Consider the following 17,802-nt stretch of genomic DNA (forward strand, 5'->3'; position numbering starts at 1 on the left):
ACAAAGAGCTTGGATGTACTTGGAAAAACAAACATCTGAAATCATGTTGCAGAACTGCATACTGCTTTAAGATAAACTCTGGAATTTACTGGCTCAAATATTAATACTAACATTTCTTGAAAATTGAACTATATTTCAGTTATTTCTAAAATTGCAAAGCCACATGATAAACTGGCATTCACCAGAAAGAAAAAAAGTTTATTAGTCTAACTTATATAAACCCAAACATTTTTTTCTCTAATATTTATTTAAACTTTAGAAATTAGTACTATGCTAAAGAAATCGGATTTGTCAAATGTATTATTAAAAAATACTAATATAAGAGTGAATGCAACAGAGTTAGAAAAACTGAATTTGTATTAGTAATCTCACTTAATGTTACTGATAAATTAAAATTCCTTCAGAACTTCACTTCCTGCACTGAGCTCACAGTTTCTTTTTGTTAATCAAAAGAAAAAAGAGAGGGCTTGCTTATTAAAACTAACCTATTTCCTGATGAGACAGGAAAATACAACATCCTAAGAAATATGCCTTTTCTTTACAAATTATCTAAGAAATACATTAGGAGAAAGTTAACAGCATGATCAAGAAAACATGTAACGTGACAGAAATTAACTCTAAAATATAACTAATAAACCAAGGACACTTGGGAAACACTATTTAAGTAAACTACGTTAAGAAGAGGCATTTATATAAAGACCAAATAAATGAATGAAGTAGCTGTCATTTGATGATCTACTAAATTATTAGGAAGTTCAAGAAAAATGTTTATAGACCGTTGGTGTGGTTTTGTTTCTAAGAGAGTAGAAACCAGTGCAAAAACAATGTTCAAGAAGTCCTTCTCAGATGACTGAAGATTTCTGCAAACCCAAAGAGACAGAAGGGACCGACTCTTACTAAAAGAATCACTGTAAGGATCTTTGTTTCTCCAGTAAGTCTCCTGCTCCTTCTCCTTTTCCAGCTAACAGTGCTAGAGACAGGGAGTGTGAAACGGCACAAAGGAAGCTCTAGGCAGCAGTGAGCATCCTGTGGGTTGGAAACATAGCTTCAGTTGATAAAGTCCTTGCCTTGAACACTTGTTGCTCTGGATTGGATACTTAACACAGCAAAATAAGCAAGTTAAGTAAGTAACTTAAAAAGTAAGTAAATAAAGCAAGCAAAACAAGCTTCAGGAGAAATTAAAGAATATTTTTATAATTAAACATATCGCCAGGACTATATAACAAACGATGAAGAATTTCAGTTCTGTCTGAATTACTCAATGAAACCAGCCCCTCCCTGATACACACAACACTATGTGATGAGATAACAGCTGTTAGCATGTGTATTAAGTCAAATACACATTTATGATTCAATTAAAAATAGAAAAACTATTACTAAATTTTAATAAGCACATACCTTGAAAGTAAAAGCATATCAACTAAAATTCTATTTGAAAGTTTTGTGTTTATACAGGAACATGAACCCAGGGGTTCCTGCACTCTAAATAAGCAATCTAGCACTGCTATAGCCCCACTTCTTTATTAGGAACTTCTGTGAGTCTTCAGTGTGCTTCTGTGAGTAACAAGCATAAAAGCTCATCTTTCCCTTCATTTCAGGAGCCAGATAAATGCTTGTCTAACATACAAGGGCCCTGAAAACAAAGAGTGAGCAAGAAAGACAAAATTGGCAATACTAGAAACAATTTCAATATCTAAGGTAAGAATGATGACTAAAATCTGACTACAGATGACTATTAAGAGATGGGTGAGGTGGCTTGGCAGGTAGCACTTGCTGAAAAATTAGAGCCCACACAGTAGATGGAAGGAATCGACACCCAGAAGTTATCCTCTAACCTTCATATGCCCACTATGGTTCTTGTACGCTGACAGACACAGATAGACAGGCAGAAGACACACAGACGGACACAGTCACACACACAAGCGGTGCACATACACACACATAAACACACACTCTCTCTCCCCTCCTTCCTCCCTCTATGTCTATCTGTCTCTCTCACACATACACCTCTCACCCCCTCATCCACACACAAAAAATAACAATAGTAAAATTTATAAGTAAAGATAAGAATCAAAGTTTACTTGATTGATCTTTTCCTTGGGCAAAAAATAGGTGACTAGTATGGTCTTTGGTTTAGAAATGGCTTTCTCTTACCTACGACATATCAAACAGTATCTGCTATCTATGAATCCCTCCTAGCACATAGTACCAAAACAATCACCACATTTCATGGAGGCCCCAAAGATTACAAGACACCTAATTCATGAGATACTTTCAAGGTGCTTATCTGGCCTTTCCTTCAAGCCTAAAAGAAGATCTATTCACATAAAACTATCTTAGTATGTCCCTTAAATAATGTCCAAACTCTCCAAGGATAGTAAAGGCCAACCTATTAATTCTAGAGTAGATGACAGTTTTACTGGGGAATGGGGGAACTCATTTTTACATTACAGGTTTCTCACACAGGTCCCAATGCCAAACCTCTACTCAGTTTAAAACTGACCTATGGTTTGAAACCAAGGGTATCCTTATCAGGTAAGTGTAAACCTCTGAACTTTGGAATGATATAAACAAGATTTCAACTCGGCAGAACAGGATCTAGGGAGAGGCTCCATGAGTGAGAGTACTTGCTCTACAATCGTGTTCCCATCTTCAGTGTTGGGGGTTAGAGCCAGCCAGATGCTACAAACTCTGTAGCCAGCCAGCCCAGCCAAGATGAGTTTCCGGTTCAATGAGAGAACCCATCTCTGGCTTCCCCAAATATACACACACACAAAACCAAGAAGGGTACTACTTTTCACTGTCAGAGATGAGTTAGAAATATTGGACAAACCCAACAGATAAACAAAAATCATCAGGGCCTAATGATACAGAGGTCTATAATTCCAGCTGCTGGGGGGTGGGGTGGGGCAGCTCTTTGAGAAAACTGAAGCAGGAATACTGAATGTTTAAGACTAAGCTAAAGAGTGAGTTCAAGACTAGCCTGGGCAACTAAAAAGAAGACTAGAGATGCATGTCAACAGTAGACACCCAAATCTGATCCCCAGTAAAGCAAAAGAATAAAATAAAATAAAATAAAAGCCAAGCAGTGTTGGTGCACACCTTTAATCCCAGCACTCAAGAGGCAGGTGGATCTCTGAGTTTGAGGCCAGCCTTATCAACAGAAGTTGTTCCAGGACAGCCAGGAAAACACAGCAAGGTCCTGTTCTCAAACAAAAACAAAAACAAAAAATTTAAATAACTTAAACCCCTGTTTGTGTAGATTAGAATTGTGTTATTGTAAACCCATAGTTTTCTCACATAGATATAAAACAAATATGTGTTCATAAAAGACTCCCTGAAAGACCTATTGCAGTACCCCTAGAGAAATAAACACAAGTACCCAGGCACTGCTTCCTAACTACCATTTTCCTCTTAAAATAACCAAGGAGGGTCTAGAGAGAAGTCTCAATGATTAAAAGCACTTGATACAAAAATCATGAGGGCTTGAGTTCAGATCCCAGTACCCACTTAACAAGTCAGGCATCCAGCACAAGCCTGAGACCTGTAAGCCCATCCTCTTGGGTAGAGATCGGATTACTGAAGCTTGCTGGATTCCAACCTCCAAGAAAAAAGAAACAAGAGCTTCGGGTTCAGAGTAGGATACCAAACAAGGATAGTTTCTGGCCTCTGCACCTACATAAGTAAGCACTCCTACACAATACACTATCTTTAAAATAATGACCAAATAAAAAGCACAGTTATATTTTAAAATTAATTTTAAAAAGCCAAGTGGAAGAAGTCCTCAGTAGCTAAACAGTATAGTACAGCTCAGCGGGAGTGGACTAGCCTACTATAGCCAATCACCAGCCCTACATTAAAATAATAAGCATAAAAATTAATGAAAATGGATTTTAACCCTGTGAATAGGAAATTTTGACTAGATAAATATAAGCAAATTAAAAATATAGTGAAAATTTTTTTACATGTTTCAAAACACCAATCTTCAAAATACTAATTACAAAATAATACCTTGGAAAAAGCTGGGCAGTGGTGGCATGTGTCTTTAATCCCAGCAATTGAGATGACAAGGCAGGAGAACCTCTGAGTTCAAGGCCAACCTGGTCTACAGAGCAAATTCCAGGACAGCCAGGACTGTTAACACATAGAATCCCTGTCTCAAAAAGCCAAAACATCAAAAACAAAAACAAAATGAACAAAAAACTTAAAAAATAAAGTTTGACACCCAGACCTTTATCAAAGCATCACTAGTGGACAAACTACAATTGCCTGGAACCTGGTAAAATGCCATAAGAACATGAGAGAGCCTGGTAAAGATGCTAAGAGTTAATCAAAAGCTCTTAATTATGAAATCTGTAAGAAATAAATATGAAAATATCAAACAAAAATTATGGAATATTCAACAAAACATGAAGCTTGTAGGTTTCAAACATGTCAGTGCCTTGAAAGGCAGACACTGTTCCAGACTGCAGGAGCAGAATGACAAGCCACTGTAACACATAAAGACAGGAGGGTTTAGCAGGTAGTGTTAAATTCTATCTGTGACAGTCTTGATGTGATTGTGTGATCGAGCCTTCTTTACAAGAAAGAAACATGGAGTACTTCAGAATGACAAGGTATCAGATGGACAATTTATTGCCAAACAAGTAACAGAACAAATAGATTCAACTTGTCACTGCCTCAAAACCTAAGACAAAGACTAGGGATATAACTCAGGTAAAAGGAAATTGGTTGAACTTCCACAAAGCCCTGGATTTGATTCCCAATGCCATATAAAACTAGTCCTGGGAACAAACAATAACACGCGCCTGTAAGCACAGCATTCAGGAGATGGAGACAGGGGATCAATCAGAAAGGCCAGGGTTATCATTAGCTACCAAGTGAGTTTTAGGTCAGTCTCTCACGCACACTCAAAAAACAAACCTCAAACAAGAGAAAAATGTTCAAAAAGTCTGTAGCCTTTTAAAAACCTGGGAAGAGTATGTATCTACAGAGTATTCTGAGACTTCCAAGGATTAGAGCGGGAAGGTGACATCAAATGAAATTCAATAGTCCTAGCTATCCACTTCCATGGCCTACAGTCAGTTATCTACAGTCAGTCACAGTGTAAAACTCTTTGATAGAAAATGCCAGAAATAACCAATTCTAAAGTAAAAGCTCACGCTATCCCTTTGTACAGTGCATCCACATGTACACACCTTACCTGTCAGTCACTTCATAGCCATCATGGGCATCAAATACAGGTAAGAGTCATTTTAGCACTATTTTACTTAATGGGCTCAAAATGTAAATAGGCTAGTAAACCAAAAATAAACAAACAAACAAACAGCCATTTCCTTTTCAGTAAAAAGGTACAAGTTCTCAATAATAAATGTATTAAAATCCACATTAAGAATCCATCTGATTGGAGCTGGAGAGACAGCTCAGAGGTTAAGAGCACTGACTGCTCTTCCAGAGGTCCTGAGTTCAAATCCCAGCAACCACATGGTGGCTCACAACGATCTGTAATGGGATCCGACACCCTCTTCGGGTGTGTCTGAAGACAGCTACAGTGTACTCATATACCTAAATAAATGTTTTTTTAAAAACCTATCTTATGTCCAGACATAGTAGTAGTAGTACACACCTATAATCCCAAGCACTTTGAAAGCAGAAGCAGGGGAAGAAGTTCAAGGCCAACCTCAGCTACCCAGTAAATTCAGTTAGCCTCGGCTACATAACACCGTGTCTCCAAGTCAGCAACAAGGAACGCCCCTTCTATCTACAAAATTGTCAAGATATTTGCACTTGTTTTGTTATTCCAGCTTTGTTAAACAGCAAAGGTTACAGCCACTGGAGCTGGGGCTAGATACCTGATAGACTGCCTAGCAGTAGAGTCCCCCAAAGCCTTATTTACCACTTAAAATATTAATATAAAAAAGTTACAACCCCACTAGGCAAGTGCTTAGTTAAGATGGAAAAGGCATACAACTCTAGGGTTTGGTACTATCAGTGGCTACGGCATCCACTCAGTCACACCTTTATAGCTAAAAAATTAGCAAGTTCAGCTACTACTATAAGTAAGAGGGGCAGGTGCTGAAAACAAGCATGAAATCTATCTCCAAAGATACTGAGTTTTCTAAGCAAGAATTAGGAGAATTGTGTCTGAGAAGTCAGCTTGTAGACACAATTACAGTAGCATGTGCTGAAGCTCCAATATAGCTATCTGTGCTGTGGGAAAGCAGACAAGCCAGCAGGATGCTGAAAATAGGAAGGCATCTCCTGAAGGACAGGAAACACCTGTCCTAAGAAGCTAAGTGATCCACATAACCTAAAGCTAAAACACATTAGTATAACCCTCCTCTTCTAAGCAAGTACCAAAGCAAGATCAAGTATTCACTTGCACTGGGAAAATATGTTTAAATGATCAATAAAGCACAGACTAAGTCATTAATAAAAACTTTATCCACTAGAAAAAAAAGAAAACATAATATTTGAAGAAAGCCAAAAACCACAACAGATCTACTAAGCACAAGATCAAATTTTCAAGTAGAAAATGAAAGAAAATATTTAAAAAATTAATAACTCAGAGATTCCAGGTTACATGTAGACCAAATTACTGCTGAACAGCAGAAACCAACTTCATTGGGAAAATTCTTAAGAACTGTATTTCAAAAACAAACTATAAAGAACTTAAAACCAAGGAGTGAGCTAAAAGATTAAGCCTCAAGATTCTGTCATAGCTCAGAGTACCCTATAAGTATCTAAAAGATGTTTGAAAATATTTTTTTCTTTCCTAGAAACATAACTAGATAGGGTAGACTTTCTTCATATATTTAAATAACACTGAAACACATGGAAGAAACTGATAGGAGATTTGAGATGCTTTACATTAAGCCCAACATAAGGAACTTGAAAAACTGTAAAACCATCCTCTTTTTGCTTTATTATAGTCAGTTCTCCAAATCCCTAAGTTCATCCATGGTGAAAATACTCATGGGGGAATTGCATTTGTAGTAAATACATACAGACTTTTCTCTCTTGTCATTATTTCTTAAACACTGTATTACTTAGTATTTACACTGGATATACCTTAAAGTATTTCTAGTAGATGGGTTTAGAGTTATACAATTAGAATATAATTATTATATTACTATGCCATTTTATATAAGGGACATAACTGTATTTGTTCTGGAAAATAAGTGTGTATGCATATGCATATATATATATATATATATATATATATATATATATATAAAACAATGTTAGCAGGCAATGGCTTACTGTTATTTTTTTATTTTAATTTCTAACAACATTAGTAATCAATAGCTGACATAAACCCAAACTTGTAGGGAATCTCAATTTGTAGAAGTATTGGGAATTCTAAGATCAACACACCAAATAATCGTAAAACCGTTACTATTTCTCATAATCATACATTACAACAGAGAGACTGACAACCTACAAATAAAATGTAAAAATGGCATCTTTTCAAGTAGTTCAGACTACAACTGGTCTAAATAACAAGGTTCATTTCATGGCTTTCACTTCACAATGCACAAAAGTGATACACACTCAGCAGAAGCTATTTAAAATTTTGATCACTTCCTCAACCGGTATATTTCTCAGAAGTCACAAAAAAGAATCAGAAGAATAAACAATATCATGCAGTGAACTAGGTTGCCATAGTTTTTTTGGATACAGGTACTCAATAAATTCAGAGATACTGAACACCTGTTACAAATGATGCTTTGCGTGAGATGATTTTGCCCAATGCAGGATTAAGAAGTGTCTGAGCATGGGTAAGGTAGTCTAGCCGAAGCCACACACTTGAGTGGTGTGCTAAAGTGAGTACATTCTTGATTAGTTCCAGCTCTGATCAGCTTAACAGCATACAATGCCATCCCATCATAAGTTCAGACATCTGTACTTTCTAAGTCAGTCTTCTTTCCATTTTCCCATTCTCTCACGGTAATGCTCACTAGTCATAATTTCATGGTGTTGCCAATGTGCCTTTTTCAATCCTTCTAGCACACCAAGAAGCCAAGAAATAGCTCACTATGCATAAAGATCTGAGTAAGAATGTCTCCATGAATAAACTTCACAGGCTTTATCATACCTATTTTCATTACACAAATGTCATTTTTGTTGTTTCCTAGGGCTCCTTAAAACATACTACACAATTAAACTCAGACAGTTCCTATTGAGCAGAGCTCACACTATCTTTCACAGAGCACACCAAGGCCTTTGCAGTGAGACAAAGTGGAAGTGACAAAAACAACGTGGCAGAGTCAATGCAGCTGTGGGTCTAGAATGTGCACCACTGGAAAAGACTGACTGCAAAGGCACTGAGGCAGAAAATCACACAACGTAAACAAAGTGGTGACCAGTAAACAAGGATATGCCACCGACACTGAGTTGGAATACAAATGTTATCAGAATTTAACAGACTGATCAAATCAATTATTTTGTTTCATATTTCAAAAACTTTGAGGAGAAATATGCATGGACTAAGGATCTTTGGAAAAAAGAGGCAAAGCAAAATATAACTAAATATTTGGTGAACATGGGAAAATAGGATAAACAAGTACATTATTAAAAATTAAAGGAATTAGAAGAGAAAGTTGAGTAACAATGGGCTTTAAAATTAGGGAACCAGAGCTGGAGAGATGGCTCAGTGGATTAGAGCACTGACTGCTCTCCCAGAGGTCCTGAGTTCAATTCCCAGCAACCACATGGTGGCTCCCAACCATCTGGAATGAGATTGTATGCCCTCTTCTGGTGTGTCTGAAGAGACTGACAGTGTACTCACATACATAGAATAAATATATCTTTAAAATTAAGGAATTCAACAGAGAAAGGTACACTATAAACCTAAAAACCGGGAGCACAGTGAAAGTGAGACCAGCACTGAGAAAGGAAAGAATACAGTGTGAAGGGAAATGTAACTCCCCTAGCCAATTCAATAGTAGGGAGAACAGAATAGGATTCATGGACACATTTTGTACTCCAACAAAAATAATGTGCATTCAAGAATTAATCTACTGTGAACAGTTAGGAAAGTGTGCCACTGCTGTCAACAAAGGGAGAGAAAGCCATTCAGTGTTGTTGATCAACCACCAACACAACAGAAAAACGGAGGAATAAGACAGTCAAGCATAAAATAGAAACAACAAAGTAGGTGTATTTAAAGAAACTCTAAATATGCAACAATTATAAAGAAATATATTTGCTAACCAACATCACTAAATTTTATATAATCCCAAATATTTTGTAAGTATTGCCGTAATCTTATTCTACAACAAAAAAACAACTTAAACTCTAAAATCATATTATTGATAAGCAATTATTTCAAATAAGTGCCCAAATAAGTACCTAGTTTTTCAAAATTTAAAGTATGCTTCTTGACAGATGGTGTTTAATATGAAGTATTTTTGAAATGAAAAACAGCCAAAAATAAAACGTATATAAAATGTCTAAATCAACTAAATTTTAGAGGTTTACTACCAATAAGTGTAAAATACCTCTATGGTTGTTGTTTGGTTAAAAACCAGCACAATAAAAACTGTTTCCATTCTTTAACCTCTAAGCATTTTATACATGACATTGACAATAGCTTGCTCTTAAATGGCAAGGAGTCATCATACTGAATCAGGTGATGGTTTGAAGGCTCACGATTATTTTCATTAACAAGCCTCTCTCTGCAATTCAGCCAAATACTCTAGACGTACTTTATTTTATAATTTAATGGGAGGGGGCTTTCCCTCACACAATGTTGCAAATATATAAATAAATAATAAAACACATAAATATATAAATTTTAAGGCCATTCAGAAAGACTTCAAATCACTGTCATTAAATCTCTTTTCAAACCATTGCTGCATTTTAAATAAGACTCCAAAAATATTTGGTTTGAGAATAATATAAAATATAAAACTCACTAAGCTAATTTGATGCCAAACTACTCAACTTTAGCTGCAAAATAAATGCCTTGTTGAGGAAAAAGGGGGAAACAAAGGTTCACAAAGGTGGAACATCTCATTTTCAACACTCAAAATCTAAACATACTACTCATTCAAAAATAACCTACCTCATTAAAGAGTGGGAGTGTTAAATAGGTACTTTCAATATACTTTATACAAAACAGAATGACACAAGAACATCTTTGCAAAGTGTTCATTCTCTCAAAGGCTTGCTCTATTAAGGCTCTGAGGCTGAAGCCAAGTAGAAGCCATAAAAGGAGAGCGAAGTTCAATGTCATTTATTTTGTTCCCCTCTTTCATACGCTCAAGAATAACCTCTTTCGCTGCCTAATTATATGTCCCCAAATCATAAAGTTCACCAGTTATGCAGTTGAAACGCCTTCATAAAGCAGTCTGACTTTTAACAGGAATAACTTGATGGTTCACAAATCTCACCAATAAAGTAAAAATGAAAACAAAAACTCCAAAGACCAGGCCCTAATAACACAATAACATAAATACTAGAACGAGTCTCTTTGAATTGTGCTTAATAAAAGCCAAAGAGCCAAGAACAAGTTGTGAACTTACTTGACCCTGGTCTTTAAAACCTATCTTTCCTCTTTCAACTAAATGAAGTCAACTCTTTTTCCTCAGGTTTTTAGTAATTATTTTGGTAGCATCTGATTAAACATCAATTTCAGCTTAAGCTATATCTACCTACAGTTAATATTTATTTAAAATACTGTATTATATGTCACCTCCCTTACCACAAACAAAAGCACTTGTGAGGGGGAGCAAACTAAACTTAAAAAGGCACACACCTGAAACACTACTAAGGGAAAAGACAGCAGAGTTGACTGCAACAAAAACTACTTTTACCGAAAAAGAAGACTCCATAAAGAAGCGTTCCTAAGTCTGACTGGTGCAATGTCTGCCATGCTTCACGAATTCCTGCCTGCACAGTCTGTACCTATCACTTATTAAGCAGAACCAAACAAAAACAGATGGGCCAACACAAAAACGAGAACCATACAACTGGAAAACAGGGCCGATTTTTCCCACAGTGTGACTCTTCTAAAATCTTAAGGGTTTTATTTCTCTTCCCTTCCAATGTTGTTTCTAATCGGAACTGCATACAAGTCCTGACCAATCAACTACTTGCAGGTGTTTGGGGTTTTGTTTTGGTTTTGAAGCCATATTCTTCTTCGTCGCTATCCATACCCTTTAAGACATTCTGCTTCCTAGAACGCCTGTTTCAAGAAAAAAATCTAGCAGGTACTCGGCTTCCATCAGGTAACCAAACAAGCACTGTAAGCTACGGACTGAAAAGAGGCATGACTTACTACAAGTAGTGCCTTAGCCGTCCTGAAAAAGCAACCGGGAATGGCAGGCAGACGGTTTCTGAAGTCCAAAGAAACAGACGTGTCTTAACAAAACGACCTCCATGTAGGATTAATGCGAAAACCAAAACAATCCGAACCAACATAAACAAATGTGGCAGCCATCTCAGTGAGAGCGAAGACTTAACTTTCCTCCGAAACAAAAGTTGCCAGACTCAGCAACTTGATATACATTGTATACGTCCGGGAACACTAAAACTTCGGGCCCTTCGGCTCAACAAAGGAACTCTTTCTTCCGATGGCTGAAAAACTTTTCGTCCCACCACTTTCTTACAATCCCATCTTTAAAAAGAAAGGAATCCAGACCGTAGACGGGACAGGCGGGGGAAATCAGTTCTACTATTCAGCTGCTAAAATGCCAAGGGACTCCGACCCGAGAGAGAGAAGTGAGACAACTCGGCAGAGCGAGGACTAAAAGGAGCGTCGCTTCCGGCCCACGAACTTGGCTCGACGCTTCCCGTAAAAAAATTACCTGTCCGGGAGTCTCAGGGCAGCCGTCCCGAGGCTCGGCTGGACATGGTTTCCTCCCTTCCTCGGTGGCTCCGAGCCTCGCCAAGGCTCCCGCGAGGGCTAGGCGGATGTGAGCGGCCGCCCGCAGCAGTGCGGCTGCTCCGGTGGGGGCTGGGGCGCGGGCTGGCTTCCTGCTCGCGACTTCTGTCAGGAGTTTCCCAGCCGCGGCTAGGTCCTCCGCCGAAGGAAAAAACTTTTCACTCGTGACACCGCCCGGAATGGCTGTGCGAAACTCACTTCCTGCCTGGGTGAAAAGCAGGATCCAGCTCGGTGCCCGGGAACCCGGAACCCCGGGGCGGCGCGCCGCCGAGGGGGAGGGGACCTCGCGCGGCCCACGGGGGCGAGGACGCGGAGCTCGGCCGGCCTGGGCCGCACTAGGCCTCCGCCCCCACAGCCGCGCCGCGCGGGTATTGTCTCGAGTGCGTCGGCCGCGCCCTGCGCCCGTCCGGCCCCCGCCGCCCCGAGCCGGAGCCGACCGGCCGCGCAGGCTGGGAGGCGACGGTCCGTCGGGCAGTCCGACCGGCCGGCCCTGTCTCTGCCACTCGCGCTCCGACCCTCCGGTCTTCCCGCCGCCGTCCCCGCGCTCTCCGTCCTCCTTCCCCGCGGCCGCGGTGGCGCGGTCTCCTCAGGAGCTCGCGGGCCCGCGCTGGGGGCCGAGGCTGCGTCGCGCGCCGCCGCGCCACCTTCACTCGAGCGGGAGACGGAGCGGGGAGGCGAGGCGGAGGAGAGAAAGGAGGAGGCGGACCCGGGCCGGGGCGGAGGGAGTTTCTGCCTCACAGGCCGCGGCGGCAACAGCGCCACCGCCCCGGCGGCTAGGGGGCCGAGGCTGCGCGCGGCGGCGGCGGCGGCGGGGGCGGGGCGGCCTCCCGCGGGGGCGCCCCTACCGCCCACAGCCGGGCGAAGGCCGGCGCGAGCCAGTCAGCGCGCACGGGGTCTACGCGGTCGACGTCGGCGGCGGGGGGCGCGGGCCGGGGGCCGCGGGCTGGCGGAGGTGCGCGGCGGGAGGCCCGCCCCCCGAGGCCCGGCCCGCCGGGCTCTCCCCAGGACCCCGCGAGGCCTCCGCCGCCCGGGCCGATCGAGTTTCTTTGTACGACCGTAATTGGTGCAAAGAGGTTGTTCAAGTGCAGCCCCGATTTCCAGGCAGCAGGTATCTCTTTCAGCTGCAGCACTCCGACATCCTCTAATGGCACGCTCAGGTTGCAGGAAACCACCGCCGCTGCTCGGTGCAGCTTCTTCCCACGCCGGGCCGGCCTCCGAGCTTGCTGGAAGCGGCGACGCGGCCGGGGCCCCTCCGAGGAGACAAAGCTGATGCTGGGAGGGGGAGCGTGGCCCGCGAAATTGCCTCAAGACGGTGCCTTTGTTAGAGGAAACATTGGATGCACTCCGAGCGCTGCGCAGCCTTCCAGCCCCTATGCTTTCGGGCGTGCAGTCGTTCTGTCGCGCTGGCCCTGGTAGTTCTGCCTGGCAGGGTTTGCGTTTATTGCAGAGAGAGACTTAAGCATTCTGTCAACACATATGGCTTAGAAAGCTTCAACCATAACATTGCCGTTTTTACAGTTACTGCTTTAAGTATGTTAGCAGACAGAGAACATCCTTGTTTTACCCGAGGGAGTGGAATAGATTCTGGGCAAACCATCGTCCACCCCCTCTCTGCTGTATTAACTATGAACAGGGATGGTAATTAGCCTCTGGGTCCTTCAAGCCACTGGTTCAGTTCTTCCGCCTGTAGTCCAGAGATAATTATTCAACACCAACTTTGAATAAAAAGCTATATGCCTTACAGATGAGTTTTGGCTGGCAGCCAAGGGAATGAGTTCACGAAGTCCACCGAAGAATTATTTACTAAAGTGAGTGAGTTCTACGCCAGAGACAAATACTTGGAATAATTCCAGAGATATTGGAGTCGTTTTGAATTGAAGTGGAAGCATTTTAACGACACCCCAAACTGCTAGCATTAAGACAAGGGTGAGATTCTTAGCGTACAGGACAGGGGTACCAGGGTTTCAGTACTGCCTCTGAACACTCGATAAGAGCCCTGGGAATGGCACACTAGTAGTTTCAACTTGGAAATCTACTTCACAGTAGTAGGGATCTTAACCATTGTGTGCTTTAAAAACAGAACAAAATAGTATATTAGTGCAGACTATTTCAATGGACATGAGAATGGTTTACACCATCTTCAGAAAATGTTTGATCAAAGGGTCACTGTCCTAAAGTGTCCTGGAAGAAGCAGCTTCCATCCCATGGGACCTCAGTTGACTCCTGGGATTCCAGTACTACTGCGTCCTGTAGATTCACACCTTATTAAATGTGATTCCCCATGTAGCTAAGTAGTAGGACTTGGGTTTGACCCCCGCACCCTGAGAGAAGGGGTAGTACAATACACTGAAATAAACCTAACCCCAGTCTAAACATAAAACTTGCCCTGGTCCTGCCTTTTTTGTTACTGTAAATTCCTGCTGGGAACTATTGGGACTACCACCCTGACTAAAAGCTGCCATAACTCACCTAAAATTCTGTCCGGTGCATTTATTGCCTCAGGGTTTATTTCTCTAGAGCAAAGCCATAATCCCAGGAAAAGTAAGATATTAAGCCTTAGCAGTAGTCATTTATACCTAATTCATCAGACTGATCTCTAAAGCAGCTTTCAGTGGAAGGAGAAAATAAAGATAGCATATGTCACTGTGAGTGAGGAGAGGAGAATGAGCCTCACTCCTTAGAACAACACAGGAGAACCAGGAATACAGTAATAAAATGGTCCCCATTCAACTGTTACACAAGTTCTGAGGAGAGCAATGGAGAGCAATGCATGCGTTAGTACGTCCTGTGCAGCCGAGACAGCTATGATAACATTGCTCAGAATTTTAAGGAAAATATCCCAAACTACTACGTGTGTTTGAAGTCAGGATATGCTTTGCCTATTTGGTCAAATGCCTTAAAAAAAAAAAAAACCTTAGGAAGTGTTTCCAGGAAGCTCTGTGTACGATCATGTATTCGGTAATTACAAATGACCCACCTTTGTTACTCAACACTGTTTAATTCTAACATGAACAGATACACAGAAATAGCCAAATCTTCTATCTGGGCTTTCTCATAAACACTCCTGTTCTCTGCTTTACCAATTAATTTTCTTTGAAAATCCTCTCACAGGACCTTGAAGTAAAGAAGGACTGATTGAGCTTTTCATTTATGATTGAACAGAGACTAAAACCTCACCTTTAGCAAGGCTCTCTTGCTGTGTCTCTGTAGCGGTAAACTGGCCTCTAGCTTCCCCGTTCTTATTTTCGGAGAAACAGGGAGCCATTCTTTGTGATTCCCTTCTCACCTAGGGCAGAGGAGGAGAACACTGATGGAGATGAACTACATATTAAATAGCATTTGTGAGGCCTCAAGCAAAATGCTTACACAGCCCAAGAAAGATGAGCCAGAGAGAGGCCATTGGCACTGGTATTTATTTGTTTGATTTTTTTTTTAAAGAAGCTCAGTCATAGCGGCAGACCGCCACGCAGTGCAGACCGCCACGCAGTGCAGACCGCCACGCAGTGCAGACCGCCACGCAGTGCTGATATGCCAGCACTGGAGAGGAGACCCTGGCAGACTGCAAGGGAAAGTTGAGATGGTCATTCTTTTCTCGGCCTCTGACACAGAGTGAGTCATCTAAAGCCAGTTTTCTGTATTTTATACGTGTGGGTACATGTGATTTTATGTATAACTCGGTATCACAGAGTTTAGGAGAACGAACCTTCTGGCTACCAAGGGGTTAGATGAAAATCAAGTCTAGAAGCTATAGATGGACTAGGTCAACTTGTATCTAACCTTCTTTTAAAAAAATAGAGATCCAAGTTTCCTCTTTTCACTACCCTCTTGGCCCCTTGATAGAGCAAAGGCTGGAGGTCAGGGTGGCAGCCCAGGGCCTGCAGGAAACAACACTAGGATTTGTTAACAATACTTTGGAAATAGAATTCCCCCCCACAACTAAAGCTTTATTAATATTTTATGAAGGGAAAAACTGTTAGTAGAAAATTTTCCATAAAAACTTTTGGAGCTTCCCTCCAGTTCTCCAGTCCCCTCTTATGCATAGAAACATTCCCAAATCTCAGCAATTCCTAAAACACAGACCATACAAGTAACAACCTTGAATGTACTGTTTTCTTGTACATACATACTGAAGAGAAAATCTACCCTATAGGTGAAGTGCATTAAAAGATCCACACAATAAGATTATAGCAACGATACATAACAATAAAAATCATGCTCGGCCCATCGAGATGGCTCCGAGGGCAAAAGTGCCTGTCACCAAGGCTGATTGTTGGCTCACATCCAACCCCAGGACTTACATGACAGAAACAGCTCTCAGAAGTTGTCCTCGGGCCTCTACACACACGAACACACTCAGAGGCACACAAATAAAATGCAAATATTTCTAAATGTCCTATGTTATATTTGTGATGATAAAAGAAGATAAAATTCCTACAAGATAGCCCAGTGTGGTAGAACATCCCACAAGCCCAGACTCACAGGCAGAGCAGAATTAAGGCCACTCAGATGTATGTAACAGAACCTACGTCAAAAGAAACAAAAGACCAAAACAAAACCCCCAATGCATAAAGCTGGCACAAGGAAACAAAGTGAGATCAGGGAGTGACAGTGACACATACGGCCTTCTTGAACGGAGGCGCTGAGAACCCATGACAAACCAGTGCAGTCACTAAAGTGGCTAATGGGTGGATACTGTATGTGATGGAAATACACTGGACAAAGAGTGATTTATATCCCCGTCAGCACAAAGCAGAACAGCACACAGTTGAAAATGTAAGAACTGGTCACTTCTAGACTTGCCATCAACATTCTCAGACCGTATTTGACTAAGGATAACTGAAACAGGAAAAGGGAGCACGTGGTTGGGGGAACCGTTCCACCCCCTTGTTAATCTTTCTCCTTCTATCCTATTCATTTGTGAGCTGCAAGTCTGATTTTCAGACACCTGTGAATACGTTTAATGTGAGGAGCGTATAGTCTGAGGATTGCCTGTGGGCTCTGAAAACAGGACTGAACCACGGCTGCTGGGTGGTTGTGGCCAAGTTCCTCAATAGCTGCTGGCATGAATGTGAGCGTCCCTTTGGAATGTGGACTGTATGTAGCACTGACTACAAGGTTGATGCTAAGCAGAAGAGCTAGCCGAGCGAGTGCTTCGAGTAGTCCTTGGCAGACTCGGGAGTGTTAGCAGGAGTTTGTGGCAACTTTAAAGTAAAGCAATAACATACCACGTCCCCACCATTGCTAAGACCACCATAGTCTACCATCCAAAGCAGGGCATGTTGAGAATGAAAGACAAATTATTGTATAGGGAGACAAATGTGAAACCCCATTGTCCTTGACCCTGGAGCGATCATCTCCACCCCTGCTTCCTTTTTAACCTTCTTCTCCCTGGTAAGAATCACGGTCTGTTTCTATCATATTACAGTACGCATGTCTTTGCAGATTTCAGCAATATTAAAGCAACAAAAGCTTGAATGCTGATAAGCATTGCCCATCGTATAGGCTTGCAATTCTAAGTAAGGCGAAAAAGAATAATAAATCTTTCTTTAAGTAACAAAATTACTTTTTTTCTACTTATATTTACATTTCACAAACTAAAAGTTTTCCTATAGCACTTTATTCTAAAATAAAAGACTTAGCATAAAATACCAGGAGATAGAAAATGCATAAGCATTAAAATAATAGCGTTTTGTAAAGAGCTATTTTGCAGGTAAGCCTTATGTCATACCTATCTCAGAAAGGGAAATCTCTATACTGTCAGAGGCTGGCATGTCAGAACTTTAACACTGGATAAATCTCATCAAAATCTGGCTTAATCAGTGTCTAGAAAATTATATTTCTCCATTGGGTCTTCTAAAATCATTCTGAATGAGCTTTACTAAACTTACTTTCCTCTCTGACAGACAGATTTA

General features: G+C 41.2%; 1 protein-coding gene across 3 annotated transcripts in view; it reads right to left on the minus strand.

The window, feature by feature from the left end:
- Window positions 1–12,450, minus strand: part of ERBIN (erbb2 interacting protein) — a 108,464-nt gene extending 96,014 nt beyond the window's left edge. For 2 of the 3 annotated variants that reach the window (XM_080933695.1, XM_080933693.1), the window contains exon 1: window positions 11,814–12,450. The gene's annotated coding sequence lies outside the window, so the exon portion shown is untranslated. Of the gene's footprint in view, window positions 1–11,284; window positions 11,762–11,813 lie in introns of those variants that run through there. The other variant, XM_080933694.1, reaches the window with a different exon arrangement.
- Window positions 12,451–17,802: the final 5,352 nt, after the last annotated feature.

Source organism: Micromys minutus, assembly GCF_963924665.1.
Source record: "Micromys minutus genome assembly, chromosome: 20".
In the NCBI taxonomy this organism is placed as follows: domain Eukaryota; kingdom Metazoa; phylum Chordata; class Mammalia; order Rodentia; family Muridae; genus Micromys; species Micromys minutus.